The 17,740-nt window shown below is 40.3% G+C and overlaps 1 non-coding gene across 1 annotated transcript; it reads right to left on the minus strand.

The window, feature by feature from the left end:
* Nucleotides 1–242: 242 nt before the first annotated feature.
* On the minus strand, nt 243–318 carry Trnak-cuu (transfer RNA lysine (anticodon CUU)). Its single transcript has one exon. It is a non-coding gene; the product is annotated as a tRNA-Lys (tRNA).
* Between the last annotated feature and the right edge of the window lie 17,422 nt (nt 319–17,740).

Consider the following 17,740-nt stretch of genomic DNA (forward strand, 5'->3'; position numbering starts at 1 on the left):
AGTTACGAAAAAACGTTCCTTTAAGTGTAGGCCAGATACAGAACAATAAGATCTCAATATATATATATAATTTATTTTTTTTAAAGGTAATGACGATAAAGAATTTCAAAGCACAGCATTAATAAAAGTATTTCACGTAACTCTTTTCATACATGCGTTACTACGCGGGCAATAACAAAAACAAAACCAAAATAAATAAATAAAGAGCAATAAGTTACAATTCACGAGTTACGTTAAACTGGCGCCCAACGTGGGGCTCGAACCCACGACCCTGAGATTAAGAGTCTCATGCTCTACCGACTGAGCTAGCTTGTAGGTAGTGTAGTTAATAGAGGCGAGAATTAAAGACTTTAATGGAGAGAAAATTTGATAAAATTAATACGTCACTACATAGAATTGCATAATTATTCATAAAATACGTAAGTTTGTCTGGAAAAATATGCACGATCTGATGTGTAACGACAAGAAGAGCGAACTGCTAACCTTACCTTGCCGGGCACTTGCCAAGAAAAAATACGATAATCATCAGTAAGTGTTCATGTGAATATAATTGCATAAGTGGTCATAAAAAAATTATGAAATGGCATTACAGTGTCACAAATCATAAACTATGTTCATTCAATAAAAGGTTTGATGTTGGATACGTGGTGGTTCCCTTTGGTTTTTCTGGTTCTCAAAGTTTCGACGTGTACAACATTGGGGTGAGGAATGCTGCGAATCCGATATGGACCTGCGTATAGAAGTTCAAATTTACTGCAGTTACCTTTTATTCTGCTGGATAAATAGTGTGTACGTACTAATATCTTCTGTCCAATGTGAAAGTCACGGCGTGTGCAAACCTGTTTTTGCTGTCTTCTCCGGCGCTCTGCGGCACGTTTGATGTTGTTCAGCGCAATGTTAATTATTTCATGATGTCGTAATCGACGAGATGTAGGAAAGTTTACTAATTCTTTAATTTTGTTAGGTGGTTCAACATTTTTCAGTATAACAGACGGAGATAGCATAGTGGATTCATTTGGTATGGAATTAATTACATCTTGGAATGAGAATATGTGTGTGTCCCAATCAATATGTCTTTTGTGGCAGTATATTCTACACAGTTTACCAATTTCTTTCATTAATCGTTCACAAGGGTTCGAAGAAGCATGGTACCTGGATACATAGATCGGAGAAATGTTTCTAGCTCGTAACATGCGTGTCCATATAGCAGAACGAAATTGTGATCCATTATCAGAAATTACTTTCATCACATACCCTACATGAAGTAGAAAATGTTTTACAAATGCTTTCGAAACGGTTTTAGCAGTAGCTTTGCGTAACGGAGTGAAAGTAATAAATTTTGAAGTGAGTTCAACAGCGACAAAGATGTAGCAAAAACCTCTGTTAGTTCTCGGAATTGGACCAAAAATGTCTACTGCGGCCATATGTCTTAATTTAACAGGTACAATGGGATATAATGGAGGAATATGTGAAGTGGTGTCTGACTTAGCTTTCTGGCAAATGTTACATGACGCTAAAACTCGTCGTATACGTTTCTCCATGTTGGCAAAATAGCAGTTCTGGCTCCGTAATGTGCATAACTTAAATGAGTATACCATATTAATTTGTTAACCAGTTCGTCAGGAATGCATAATAACCAATTGTTGCTGTCAGGATGAGAGCGGCGAAATAGAATGTCATTGCGTACAGTGTAGTGGTTTCTAATCGTAACATTATTCTTATCTTGCCAAAGGTGTTTAATTTCTTTCCACACGTTGTCTTTACTTTGCTCTTTCTCTATGTCCTGTAATGACGACGAAATAAAATTTTCAAATGCAACTTGCTGAATGTAAATAACTCTGAAATTTGCTTTGCAGAAGTTGGTTGCGACGTCTTGCTGATTGTTGCTGAGAGAACGGGATAGTGCGTCTGCTATAACATTTTGTGTGCCGGGAATGTGAACTATTGTAAAATTAAATTCCTGTAAATAAAGTTTCCATCTACTAAGTCTGTCGTGTGTAAATTTAGCCGGAAGTAAAAATTGTATCGCTCTGTGGTCTGTGTAAACGGTGGTATGTCTGCCATAAAGAAAGTGCCGAAATCTCGAAAAACCCCATACAACACACAATGTTTCAGGTTCAGTAACGGAATAATTTCGTTCTGCAGGTGACAGAATGCGGCTTGCAAATGCGATGTTTTTAATTATTGTTGAGCCATCTTCTTCAATTTCCTGAAAAATATGTACGCCTAAAGCGGTGTTAGAACTGTCGGTGGCAATGGAAAAATTTCTGGTAAGATCTGGGTGCGATAAAAGTGGAGCATTCAACAAGGCTTCTTTCAGGTTCACAAATTCAGAATGTGCTTGCTTATCCCAGGACCAAATAGTGTTTTCACCTGTTAATTGGCATAATCTAGGTGTGTCTAAAGCAGAGTGATGAATAAATTTGCGAAAAAAGTTAATTAAGCCCAAAAAACTGCGTAATTATTTCTTTGTCGTAGGAACAGCAATGTCACGTAGAGCTTGAAGTTTTTCCGGATCTGGAATGCCTTCTGCTGAAATTACAAGAATTTTTATAGAATTTTTGCCAAAGTGCGATTTACTAAGATTAACTGTAAGTCCTTGTGCATGAAAAGTTTGTAACAGACGTTCAAGAATCATATTGTGTTCAGACCAGTTACCTTCTGCGATAAGAATGTCATCTACGTACGTCGTGATAATGTCCTTACGTTCTGTCGGAAGTATTGTGTTCAAACCGCGAATAAAAGCTGCAGAAGAAATAGTTAAGCCCAACGGTAATTTACAAAATTGATAACAGTCGCCAAAACAGAGAAATGCTGTGTACTTTCTGCAATTCGGATGAAGCTGAATTTGCCAAAATCCCGATTTTAAATCTAATGTACACTCCTGGAAATGGAAAAAAGAACACATTGACACCGGTGTGTCAGACCCACCATACTTGCTCCGGACACTGCGAGAGGGCTGTACAAGCAATGATCACACGCACGGCACAGCGGACACACCAGGAACCGCGGTGTTGGCCGTCGAATGGCGCTAGCTGCGCAGCATTTGTGCACCGCCGCCGTCAGTGTCAGCCATAGTGATGGGCTAAACTGCGATTTTCCGATATCAGTGATTTCTGTGAATGCTACTTTTCAGTATCTGCTATTCTTAACTGCGATTTGTCGCAGTTAAGAGTCGCAGTTAAGGAACATAGGTCGTGTATCCCTCCGCCACTGCTATTTCTGCGATTTCTGCTACTTCCGCGATTTCTGCTACTTCTGTGACTTCTGCTACTTCTGCGATTTCTGCTACTTCTGCGATTTCTGTGACTTCTGCTACTTCTGCGATTTCTGTGACTCCTGCTACTTCTGCGATTTCTGCGACTTACTACTGTATGAAAAAGTTACATCTGTCAACACGGAAAATTGCATCGCAACAAACCTGTCATTGGCAAGTATGTTTTACGTTTTTTCTTCCGTTGGCTTTAATTTTGTATTAAAGAAACAACTGTGAAAATATTAATAGTGTAATTAATATGTAAGTAGCCGTACAGTACCGTAATAGTTCGTATTTAGAAAATGAATTCTAACATATTGTTATGTTCACAGGTACCTGAACTACATTTCAGTCACTCAGTAAAGTGATAACTGAAAATATCATTGTCAACAGATCTGAAGAAATTGCCACTGCATCTTTAGACCGTTTTCGTCAGACGATAGGTTAGTTTCTAAGCGTTTCGATGGACTTAATTACTTCAGTGAGATCGTTCTTGCAAATGTGATATTCATTATAGCAAATATTAGCAATCTACTCTGTCAATTATACTTCTAGTAATTAATGACAGCAAAAATTGTTTAATAATCCTTGTGTTTTTGCAGACACAGTTCTGACTCTGATTACTGGTTGCTGTACGTATCTATCCACATCAAGGCTGTTGGGAGGGACTCGTGAAGATTCAAGACAGCTCTTAGAGGATTTGCAGTTTAAAAGTGAAACAATTGTGAAATAAGTGTGTTAATGATTAAGCTGTGTTTTATCGAAGTTGTTGTGCGATTTTAAAGGAATAATAAATGTCAAATACAGTGAGTGAATAATAAAAATCTCATTTTCCACATGTTTAAGCCGTCCTATACCCATAATTTTCCGCCACTTACTTATTGGTAAACACTTGTTGGAGAGCGACATGCCCCCCCCCCCCCCGCCCCCTTTCTCCACAATCTTGGTGTGACACTGACCTGTAACATATCCCGAAGTCTACAATATGCATTTTGAGGCTGTTGATATGAAAGTGGGAAGTACAGATCTTCCAGTTAAATCAGAAATAGGTTAAGTGCATTACTTGAAAGTAACACAGGAAAAGCTTACTTATGTAGGTGGTAGTAGTGTCGGCAAAAAGTTCTTGTGTGTGAAGTTGCCATGTAGAACACCAGGTGTAAAACTTTTCTCCCGAGTCTTGAACTGTGTCGTAACAAAAGTGAGGCATTCATATGACTGTTTTCATTTCTCTACACTTATACAGATGTCTGAGTTCTGCTGTGTTAACATTGCAAAGTCCTGTAGGCATGTGGAGTATTAACCAAAACTGTCATATTGGAAGCAGAATCAAACACATTTGTTACGTTACTTGATATTTTCAGGAGAAAACGGCAATGTTGCTTCTTATTAATATAATACATTCAGAGTCACAGCAGTATTTGACCAACCATAACTGATGTTGAATGTGCATGTCGTCATATAATATGAAAGGCTTACTTCAATAGTGGTACAAGTCCATTACCTCCACTTTTCTGTCTATAATGCTTCTGAAATTAGTGATCCAAACAAACATAAATAAAGGTTCATCTCTAGCAAGAAGCCATATGCTTGAATATTTCTGGTATCTCAACTGCAGATTTCTCAGCGCTCATGTAACTTTACGACTCTATATCTCAAAATTAACAAAAATGGACTTGTACCACTATTGAAATAAGCCCTTCATATGCACACACAGCACATCGATCTCGTGAGGCACAAGGCTCTCATAACGAAGTACGTACGTCGGTCAACAGATGACACTAGGAAAAGTATGTTAACTGCGCTTTTTAGTTGCTACTTGCGACTCTTAGTTGCGATTTGTCACAGAAATCGCAGTTTGACTCGGTAGCGAATGGCGTAGTATGAACTTTGCTCAACAGATGGCAGTGCTAACTGCGCTTTTTAGTTGCTACTTGCGACTCTTAGTTGCGACTTGTCACGGAAATCGCAGTTAGACTCCATAGCGTACCGCAGAGATGGGCGTAGTACGAACTTTGACCCACAGATGGCACTGTTAACCGCGCTTTTTAGCTGCTACTTGCGACTCTTAGTTGCGACTTGTCACGGAAATCGCAGTTAGACTCCATAGCGTACTGAAGAGATGGACGTAGTACGAACTTCGGCCAACAGATGCCACTGTTAACCGCGCTTTTTAGTTGCTACTTGTGACTCTTAGTTGCGACTTGTCACTGAAATCGCAGAAAGCAGTGCTAAATTCGACCAATAGATGGCTCACGTCTTTGAATGTGAAATACTACTTGCGACTGCTAACTGTGACTGAAATCGCAGTTAGATTTTGTAAAGTTGCTACTGTGATATCTGTGACTTCTCAGTCACTGCGATTTCTAACAGATACGCGATTTCCTGCCCACCACTAGTCAGCCAGTTTGCCGTGGCATACGGAGCTCCATCGCAGTCTTTAACACTGGTAGCATGCCGCGACAGCGTGGACGTGAACCGTATGTGCAGTTGACGGACTTTGAGCGAGGGCGTATAGTGGGCATGCGGGAGGCCGGGTGGACGTACCGCCGAATTGCTCAACACGTGGGGCGTGAGGTCTCCACAGTACATCGATGTTGCCGCCAGTGGTCGGCGGAAGGTGCACGTGCCCGTCGACCTGGGACCGGACCGCAGCGACGCACGGATGCACGCCAAGACCGTAGGATCCTACGCAGTGCCGTAGGGGACCGCACCGCCACTTCCCAGCAAATTAGGGACACTGTTGCTCCTGGGGTATCGGCGAGGACCATTCGCAACCGTCTCCATGAAGCTGGGCTACGGTCCCGCACACCGTTAGGCCGTCTTCCGCTCACGCCCCAACATAGTGCAGCCCGCCTCCAGTGGTGTCGCGACAGGCGTGAATGGAGGGACGAATGGAAACGTGTCGTCTTCAGCGATGAGAGTCGCTTCTGCCTTGGTGCCAATGATGGTCGTATGCGTGTTTGGCGCCGTGCAGGTGAGCGCCACAATCAGGACTGCATACGACCGAGGCACACAGGGCCAACACCCGGCATCATGGTGTGGGGAGCGATCTCCTACACTGGCCGTACACCACTGGTGATCGTCGAGGGGACACTGAATAGTGCACGGTACATCCAAACCGTCATCGAACCCATCGTTCTACCATTCCTAGACCGGCAACGGAACTTGCTGTTCCAACAGGACAATGCACGTCCGCATGTATCCCGTGCCACCCAACGTGCTCTAGAAGGTGTAAGCCAACTACCCTGGCCAGCAAGATCTCCGGATCTGTCCCCCATTGAGCATGTTTGGGACTGGATGAAGCGTCGTCTCACGCAGTCTGCACGTCCAGCACGAACGCTGGTCCAACTGAGGCGCCAGGTGGAAATGGCATGGCAAGCCGTTCCACAGGACTACATCCAGCATCTCTACGATCGTCTCCATGGGAGAATAGCAGCCTGCATTGCTGCGAAAGGTGGATATACACTGTACTAGTGCCGACATTGTGCATGCTCTGTTGCCTGTGTCTATGTGTCTGTGGTTCTGTCAGTGTGATCATGTGATGTATCTGACCCCAGGAATGTGTCAATAAAGTTTCCCCTTCCTGGGACAATGAATTCACGGTGTTCTTATTTCAATTTCCAGGAGTGTAGAATAAATAGCCGTACCGTGAAATTTCTGTAGAAGTTCCTCTAATGTCTGTGGTCGATCTGTTTCATTAATAATAATGTCATTAATGTGACGTGAATCAAGTACGAGGCGAAGTGAGCCATCTTTTTTCTTAACAATATGTAGCGGGTTTATGTACGGACTAACTGCTGGTTCTATAATTCCTTGGTCAAGCATATCCTGCAATTCTTTCTTAACTTGTTCTCTATGGATATATGGAATGGGATAATGTTTTGCTTTAAATGTGTCGTGCTTTTTGACTTGAAATTCATACATAAAACCGGACATAGTACCAGGAATGTTGTCGAAAACTGGAGCTTGCTGTAAAAGAATTTTGTGTAGTTGCGTGCGTTCGTCGTCTGTATTTGCACTGCTTTGTTTAACTTTATCAGAAATCATCTGTATTACGTCGTAGTCAGCTTCGTCTGGAGTATTATAGTTATGCACGTACGTGTCTGTGAACAATGCGGAATTACAGTCTATGTTACGTGTTGCGGAAATGACCTCTGTGCGATTAATTGTTTGTTCTTCCGCAGATAATGAGTGCTGAAATTCTAAAGCCAATTGCACATTTTCATCCTTCAACATTAAATAGGAATTCTGAAAATCAACCAGTACGTCGTGTTGTACGAGAAAATTAGTACCTAAAATAACGTCTGTTGTCAGTAAAGGAACAATCCAAAAATTTGAGTGAAAAATATGACCTGCAATACAAAATGATAAATGCGTCTGTAATTTAACGTCTACACCTTTACTCGATACTGCTCCTTTCACTTTCGTTTTGCCTAATGGTAATGTGGGATAGGTATTCTCTTTGTTACACTCGTTAAAAGTTTCTTCATTTATTACTGACATAGGTGATCCGGAATCGATTACTGCTGAAAATTTCGATGAACCTATTTTAATTTCGATGACAGGATGTGAAATGATTTTCTGAACAACTGGTCTTTCCTGCAAAAGAGTGTCTCGTATGTCGTCAAAAGTAATTACATTTTCGTGTACAATATTCTGCGTGTCAAAGGTAGTGCCTGTGTTACCGGAAGATGCGACCTGTACAGTATCTAGTCAGATTCTATCTGACGTGTTATTATTCTCAGGAGGATGTTGTGGCATTTCCACTATTTGAACTGTTCTATTACTTCTTCCAGACGTATTACGCTCTGGATGATACCTACTGTCGGGTTCATTCATGAGAATAGGTTCTTGTGGATAATTTTGCTGTTGGTATGACCGACTGTTGTTAGATGTACGCTGAAAATTGTCCTCATTATTTTTACGTCTGTCGTGATAGTCATTCCTATACGGTGCATTGCGACAGGAATTGAAATACTGTGTTTTCTGTACGTAGTTGTTCGTTTGCTGCCGTGCGTTACCATTTGGTGTACCCTGGACTATACGTGCACGGGGCGAAACATTAAAGCTTGGCTGACCTTGTGTTGGTTAGGTATGCTAACCGGATGACTTTCATGCTGTTGCTGTGAAAAACCTCTATTGTTACTAAAATATGGTTCCTGTTGCTGAAAATTTTGACGATATTGATAATTAGAATTTTGTCTGCTATTAAAGTTCTGGTAGTTGTCGTGCCTAAAGCGTCTGTTACTTTTACTACTGAAATTACGTGACTGATCGTAATTATTGTAAGTTTGTTGACCTTGGTTATTATACGAAAAATTTTTGTTTACAAAGGAATAATCAGATTGTTTTACTTCCAAGAGCTGTAACAGATCTCTGAATGCCGAAATGTTTTCTTTTTGCTGACCCGTTAAAAGTGACACTCTTAATGATCGTGGTAATTTAGAAATGCATATTTGAATGAGTGCAGATTCACTGTAAGGTTCACTTAAATACTGGTTTTGTTGCACCATGTGCTCAAAAAATTGCGTCACACTGGGAAAATTTGAGTTCTCATAATTTGGTAAGCTAATTAACTGATTTTTAATTCCGCGCTGTGTCGTCTTCGACCAATACGCTGACAGAAAAGCATTCTGAAATTCTTCCACTGAATAACATTGTCTCGCGATCGGTTTCATACGAGTTGCCGGTTCGCCTTCCAAGAAACTGCAAATAAATTCAAGTTTGTGTGTTACGGGCCAAGTCGGTGGAAAAGCAAAGCTAAATTGTTGTATCCAATCTAGCGGATGAATCTGTGTTCTGTCATTTCTAAACACTTCAAATTTTCTCACTGACAGAAAATGTTTGTAATCAAAATTACCGTCTCTGTATGATGGAACAGGTTCATGATTGTAAGAGAATCTATTAGTCTGTGTCTGTTCTGAATCTAAGTCCCGTACTCTCTGTAGATTACTTAAATTATACGCACTGCGTGAGTCTGACAAATGTTCACAAAGTGGCGTCTGTTGTAATGTGTTATTAACTGAAATATTTTTCATCTCTGTTACTTCTTGCTGTAAACATGACAATTTTCTACGTAACATGTTATTAGATGAATCGATCCCATTAATTGTCTGCTGTAAATTTTGGAATTCAGGTGTTTGGTTAAACGAAATCGGTGCAGTATCGTCTGATTTGCTGTCATTATTACTTTCAATAACCTCAATACGACTGGCCAGTTCATCACATTTTTCAGTCAGTATTTTTACCTGATCATCGGTTTTAGTATCACAGGCATTAATCTGTTTTTGCAATTTACGTGTAGTTTCGTTCAGTTTTTTAACATCAGCTTTGATGACATCGCAATCCTGTGTTAGTTCTAATTGTTCGAATCTGTCACTCTTTGAATATCTACTGTGTGTGTATCTGTTTTTGATTTATGATCAGAAATTTCATCACGTAATTCGGCGTTCAACTGTTCGATGGTATTAATTTTGTCGGACACTGTAGCAATATTGTTGTCTACGTATGTTTTTGCTTTCGCAAACATTTACGTTTGTCTTCTTGTCTCTGTGCAGTGATTGTTTCCATGACGACGTTTGACTTTATTTTGATCCTGAATAAATTTGTGGAAACGCGTATCACTGTTTTGTATGTGGTGATTAAAACGTTCGTCAATCTGAGTGTTTTGTTGGTCGAATTTCGCGTCTATCTTTGCGTCCATTGTGCGCGAAAGTTCTGCTGTCATTAGCTTAAACTCGTCGCGTAATTGTGTAGCTTTTTCAGAGCATTGTTTAGCGACTGCGCTAATTTCCTCTTTAAGTGTTTCTGTTGTAACTGTTTGCATATCCCTTAATTCTTGAGCAACAGATCTAATTTCTTCGCTACTTTTCTTTGAACAAGCCTCAATTTCCTCGCGTAACTGTTCCTTAGTGTCATGACACTGCGCGGCAACGGCTCTAATTTGTTCACTAAGCTGTCTGGAATTATTGTCTAATTTTTCATTTAACTGTCTGGAATTGTTGTCTAATTTTTCAATTAACTGTCTGGAATTGTTGTCTAATTTTTCATTAAGCTTGTCTTGTTTTTCGTTCTGTTGTTTGACCTGTTCACTAAGTTGTTTGAGATTTACATCATTGTTGTCTAATTTTTCACTCTGTTGTCTGAAATCTTCCTTAAGCTCGTCTTGTTTCTTACCCTGTTGTAGCAATATTGCCATAATTTGTTCCAAGATAGCATTACCCACTCTATTTTCTGTACCGTTTGATGGTGCATCTGCAATTGTCGCGCTTTGTCTGACCATTTGGTCATTCTGTAATTTACAAAATTGTTTGCCAGTCAAATGTACACTGTCAGTCACTATTTCGGAATTAAATAAATCTCTCCTACTTTGAGTATACTGTTCATTTTCATTAGAAAAATTCGTCTGTCCGTTACGCGAATTTTCCAAACTGGGTGTGTTAAACTGGGCAGCGCTCATTACAATAGAGCGCCCCGCGTCATCAATTGTCGTCAAATTAACAGAGGACATAACCGAGTTCGTTTGTTCATTATTAAGACAAAAATCATCATTAGTGGTTGGAATGCATTGATTGACAGTGAACGCAGGATTGTCATCATTACACTGCGTGTCATAAGTACTATCGGTGAAGTTCTTTAAATCGGTAGTTTCATTCATAATACCTCGCGATACACTATTCATAGTCTTTCGCGGCATTTTTTTACAATAGTCACAATTACTCACAAAAGAAATAAGCACAAATGCAAAAGGCAACAAACACAAATACAACAGAGCAACGAATTGCCGATGATCTGAGGAAAGAAAGTCACAAAATTAGTAAAAGCGTTGCGCCAAATCCTAATTATATTAAGTAAATAAGAGCAAATATCTGACTACTTTACAGAAGATTCTCAACGAAATACGATCCTGGCAGGGTCGCCAAGTGTAACCTCCCCGCAAAATTTCGAAAGACAATATTTAAATGTTAATAAAAAATAGAACCTAGTGTAACCTCCCAGCAAATAAAATAATTTATTGACAATGACAATTAAATGAGAAATAGCAATCTGAGCCATGTGTAAGCTCCCCACAAAAATGAAAGTCAATTCAATAAAAAATGAAATCTCAGTGACAATGAAAACGCAAATAGACCGAAATGTCGATCTTAGGCCCTAATTAAACTCAAATTCTTACCTCAGTAAAACTGCATCTGCTCTTATTTTCGCCATAGCTTGGAGGAAATGCATCGCAAAAATTCTTTGAACTTAAGTAAATTTTTTCTTTAAGGAAATGCATGGGAAATTTTCTTTCAATAAAATGTTTGTTTTGTTAAAACGCTTGATTTGAAAACAAAATTATTATTGGGGCGATTCTTGAACAAATTAATTACAGTTAAGATACATTACATTATCAGATGTGCGCAATGCTGCTCCATTACCTTATTTAAAAAATATACCTCGTCCTGAATCTTGACCAGAGGGCCATGTCGACGCCCGCCGACTCCTCACACAACTCCGACTGTCTCTCGCGTGCTACTAACACTGACTGAGTGCAACTAGCAACTACATGCTCTCGCGACTCGCTACGTACAACTGAACTCTCTCGCAACTCGACCGCAACTGCACTGAACTCTCGCGCGGTCAAGCGCAGACTAGCAACGATAAATAACTCTCTGGTCAGAGATTCTGTCATGCCTCGCCATCGCTGTACTGAATACATACGCGTTTCAAGTTAATCATCAGACGATCAGCCCATAACATTCCTTTCTTTCTTCGGAGCTATCACAAAGAGGCAGAGTCCTGCACACATATTGCATTCAATCCATTTTCCGTCTAGCCAAGAAAATTAAAGATAATGTGCTCAGATAAAGACAGCAATGATCTCAGTGTACCTGGAAATTATTAAATCTACTTTAATGTCGTTGCATTTACATTGGTGAATCAATAATAACATTTTCAGAAAGCTGCACAGAGCACCAACGCCATATTAAATGTCACGGTTTCGCCGAAGACAGCCTCATGAACAAACATACGATTACGTTTCACAAAACGAAAATATTATCCCATGAATCTACCTACTATCATCAAACACACTCTTGAAATCATTATGTGTAACAACATGGTAAAACCCTTAATGAAGCACTCAAATGGGCGCTTGATGTTGAAAGGAAACAGAGAAATGAACTAAGTCTCCCGTCATCTCACGAAACCAATATCGCTGCTAACGTTCGTCAGTAATAGACATGGACATAATCTCTGGTAGGATATGCAAGTTCCGTGACTTTGTAATGTCTCCGTGACATAATTCGGCCAACCAAAATACCTAAATGCCTACTGAAACCTAATCTCCCGACGGTGACTGCCGAGGAAGTCGCTGAAATCTCGAGTTGGACAAATCTAATGCGACAAAAAGTCTGTGAAGCATTTATCCATGAATACCAGTTGACGGCAATATTTTGCCCAAGTGTTTCTAGAGTAATGTTTATGAAACATACCTGTACTGTAAGAATAAAGCTCCTTCACTTTGCTCTCAACAACTTCTTTTTGCAGAAATTTCGTAAGTGGATTAACCACGCTTGTGACATACACTTTGTCAGCAGTTTCTGGGATGGTATGTGTGCTGACGTGACGGTTTTTGAGAGGTATCAACTGCTAGTCCACCCTGATACCTCCGATGCTGCTCGTATGACTGTTACGAAGTAACGACTCAATAGAGCACAATTTCTACGTATGAGTGTTGCTAAGCACCGACTTCATAGAGCATAAGATTGTTAACAAATAACGTCTCAATAGAGCACCATTTCTACGGGTAACTGGTACCATTTCGGGAATACAAGTTATCTTCCACTGACACTTGTATACAAAGGTCAGTCAAATAAAAAAGTGACCGGTGGAAAAAAGTAAGTAACACCTTATTGTGTCCAAAGTAATCGCCATACCTGTTAATACATTTATCCTACTGTGAGACAAGAAGGTTAATGCCTTCATGGCCGCGCGCGGTAGCTGCGCGGTCTAGGGCGTCTTGCCACGGCCGAGCTGCTCCCTCCGTCGGAGGTTCGAGTCCTTCCTCGGACGTGGGTATGTGTGTGTTGTCATTAGCGTAAGTTAAGTTAGATTAAGTAGTGTGTAAGCTTACGGAGCGATGACCTCAGCAGTTTGGTCCCACAGGATCTTACCACGAATTTCCGAATTTGCCTTCGTGGAAAAATGTTACGGTGGACGGCCCACAAGTTGTCAACGCTATTTCCTTTACACTTCAGAAGTTTCACTGGTAAGCCTTTACACATCCTCCATACAGTCGTCATCTCTCCCCATGTGATTTCCATAGTTTTCGAGCCCAGAATATGATATTCGTGGCCATAGATTTGCTTCGGATGAAGATACACGTGTACGTAGAACCATGGTTCTGTAGGCAACCGCAAACATTATGCATTAACAGCAATGGCGATTACTTTTGAAATAATAAACAGTGCACTTTTTTCCGTCTTTCTCGTTTTCATTTGACTGGTTGTTATACTAGAGACCTCGAAAACAGTCTAACAAAAGTGACGCAGTATATGGCACCGGACATCTAAAGCGCTCATCTCATGTACATGGCGCGTCAGTAAGCATGGATGGATAGCATTACGCAACAAAGATTGTTCTTTGAATTTGGAATAATGAGCACCCAGGTTATCAGTGAAATCTTAGTCGAACGGCCTAGGAAACTTTATATCTAACACAGTACGACGTATATTATGAGTGTCATGCAGTCGTATGTAAAAGTGCACACCAGTGCAGGGAGTAGCCGTTGACTTTCAGTGTTTGTGGCGCTTCACATATCTGTAAAACTCATTTTTAAATAAGTGTTTCTCAATACCTGGCACATTATCTCCTTTATTATTTCCTTTTGTGACCAAACTTCATTATTATAGAGAGTCATATAAAAAGAACATTCACAGTAATTAAGTAATAGTGTATAACTGCTTGGTGAGCAGAGATGCAATGAACGTGTTAGAGTGGCTCCATGAGATATTTATTCTTTGCCATTATTCTATGGTGGGTAACGTTCATCTCACAAGGCTTCCTGCAAACATGACATCATTTGGACGACATGCAATATCGACAGTCGATGTGGTAGGCGCCATATTCATTTTGGCATATTTAGATGTGTTGTATCATAACATGCAGTATACCATTTCAAGGCAACGGCGCACTGAAAAGGTGTCACAAACGGGTAGCATTCATCTCACGCTAGATGAGGAGAACCCTACGTCATAATGACGTAACGCTACGTCGTCGAGACGTAAATAACCTAAATCGACTACATGAGTACGTACGTCGATCTCTGCAGTTGTACCGATAGCGTCAAAGCTAAATGTAAATACATGTGACAGGAGCTGTGTGATATGCTCATACCAGATGAATGAATTATTAAATGTAATCCCATCAGAATGAGAACTCGGGTACGAGACTCGGCCCGGCACACAGTTTTAATCTGCCAGGAAGTTTCATATCAGCGCACACTCCGCTGCAGAGTGAAAGTCTCATTCTGAAAACATCCCTCAGGCTGTGGCTAAGCCATGTCTCCGCAATATCCTTTCTTTCAGGAGGGCTAGTTCTGCATGGTTCGCAGGAGAGCTTCTGTAAAGTTTGGAAGGTAGGAGACAGGGTACTGGCAGATGTAAAACTGTGAGGACGGGGCGTGAATCGTGCTTGGGTAGCTCAGTTGGTAGAGCACTTGCCAGCGAAAGGCATAGGTCACGAGTTCGAGTCTCGGTCCGGCACACAGTTTTAATCTTCCAGGAAGTTTCGTAATCCCATCAATTTGTGATGTTATTGTGTGTTTCATGAACATAATGAATGTCTGAACGAAGGTACCATAACGAAAGTAAAAACAAAAGCTTGTCGTTCTTTTTAAATCGTGCATAAATCGTGTGGACATAAACGTGAAATAATTAATTATTAAGCTGAAATCCAAAGAATGTGGGATGTTATTGTGTGTTTCATGAACATAATGAATATCTGAATGAAATCATAACCATTACGAAAGTTAAAAAAGTGTCTTATCGTTTTTTAATCTGATTAATTTTGCATAAATCATGTGGATAAAAACGTGAAATAGGGAGAAATTAAAGTGCTTCTTATTCTTATAAAATCCAATGAATTTCGTTAAGTCATGTGGGCAGAAACGTTAAACTGGGAAATTGAAGAGGTTCCGAAGATAATTCCGAATGTTTCTGGAAATATTGAACCATATACTTCCATTTAATTTTGCCTTCATGTTGTACATCAAGTAAGAGAGATAACGAAATCTTTCAGACTATCTTTATGGATCTGCTCGAAAGCTTTCTTATCTCCGTTAGGGCCCATCTTCAGAACGACGTACACGCTAGCAGCACGGGACAATAAGACAATGAATGCACACAAATAAATAACAATGCAGATTCAAGACGCACACAACAGTCGATACATACAGAATGCTCACATCAGTCGATACGACAACTCGTGAAACTCATGATGACGCGTGCCTACGTCACTATGACGTAGGGCTCTCCTCACCTAGTGTGAGATGAATGCTACCCGTCAAAAACATGTACCCTTATTATTAAATGTCAGTTAATAAATTAACATCAACACATATAAGTCTTCTAGAGCCATTATGATAATCAAGACAAGAGACAAAAGCCATATGACAAACATGTAGCTAAATAGGTAACGTCAACGAATCAAAGCATGTGTATTTCTATCCATTGCGTGCTTTTTTTCATGTTACATTGTTAACACATTCTAGGACTTCCTTATGAATGGGGGACTGATGACCTCAGATGTTAAGTCCCATAGTGCTCAGAACCATTTGAACCTTATGAATGTAGTACATGTATGTTCCGTAGTATTCGATGTTATTTAACATTTCCGTCAGATTACTGCACAAAGGATGAAATAAATATTTGGCTGTTTATTTACGAATATGTGGCTATTTCCGTATGTGTGGTTAGGAAGGAACCTAAGACGACAGCATTAACTACTGCGAGTGAAACAAGGAGCAATAACATTCATATTCTTCCCGGTCACAAATATTTTTCTGTTTATTTCCGAGTATGTGGTGATTTCCAAGTGCAGTGTTAGGCAGGAACCTAAAATGAGAGCTGTAGCCTCTGCGACGGAAACGAGCAGCATTAAATTCTTATTCTTTCTTCTCGTAAATATTTGGCTCTTAATTTCCGAATATGTAACGATTTCCGAATTTTTTATTAGGTAAGAACCTAGAGGATTGCTTCAATTATTGCGAATGTAGTAATGAGGAATAATATTCATATTCTTCCTTGTTAGAAATATTTCGTGGGTAACATCCCACAAGACGTCCTGAAAAAAGAAGTGCTAACGAATGTCGAAACTAGTTAGTTCCTGCAGTATGTGATGCTGGAGCGAAAATGTAACTACTTCACACAACTCAGTGATGAATACCATGGAGCAGAACCGAAATAACGACAACGGTAATGCTCACAACCAACAATAACAGAACGAAGACTCAGGCCAGGGTATCAGGTATGTCCTGGCAATAATCAGTTTCACCCAAACGGTTGATTTCTCCTAATGTAAATAACTATTGGAAGAATAATCGTCAATTATTATGGATGAATTGAAGGATGATCGTCCTACTGCGCAGTCATTGACATTTAACTGAAATCGACCGTCTGTCGTCCCAGTATGTTTTGGTCGGGAATTGTCAGAGAGGCTGTGGCAGTGTAAGGAATGATGGGTTGTTAATGCTATGCTACAATGATGGGGAATATGTACGAGAAGGATTATCACAGGATCCTGATCCATGTAATGCAAAGTCAAATAAGACTCCACCAATTCAGATTGAAACTGAAGGTCTAACTGTTAATGTATTACTTGACACGGGTGCATGTATCAATGCTATATCATTAGCTCTGTTGCATTGAAGGGCTCTCTCATGAGAAAGAAGTGCTACTTGCTGTAGCATGTGAAACTCACAACTGTGATCTCTTACTAATCCAAGAGACCCACATTGGCCCCACAAATAGAAGACCAAAGATCCACGGAATGAAATTAGTAATTGAAAGACCACACGAGCAATATGGCAGCGCAATCTTCGCCAAAATGGGCTTAGGTATTATATCTGCAGAACTGACATATCAAGAAGACATCGAAATCTTAACTGTAGTGTTACAGTCCTGCACTGTGACGTCTATATATAAGCCACCGAGCAGGGAGTTCAGATTCAGTGAGCCAACCAACTTCAACTCACAACCAACGAAAATAGTAATGGGCGACTTCAACTGTCATGGATCAGCCTGGGGGTACAGGCACACAGACAAAATTGGGGACGACCTAGAAACCTGGGCAGACTCAACTGGCCTTAAATTAATACACGACCCCAAACTTCCATATTCCTTCAACAGCAGCAGGTGGAACCGTGGATACAATCCAGATAACATCTTTGTCAGCGAAAACGTAGCACATCAAACCAGGAAGGATGTGGGAGAACCCCTCCCACAT

The sequence above is a fragment of the Schistocerca nitens genome, chromosome 8 (assembly GCF_023898315.1).
Source record: "Schistocerca nitens isolate TAMUIC-IGC-003100 chromosome 8, iqSchNite1.1, whole genome shotgun sequence".
NCBI classification, from domain to species: Eukaryota; Metazoa; Arthropoda; class Insecta; order Orthoptera; family Acrididae; genus Schistocerca; species Schistocerca nitens.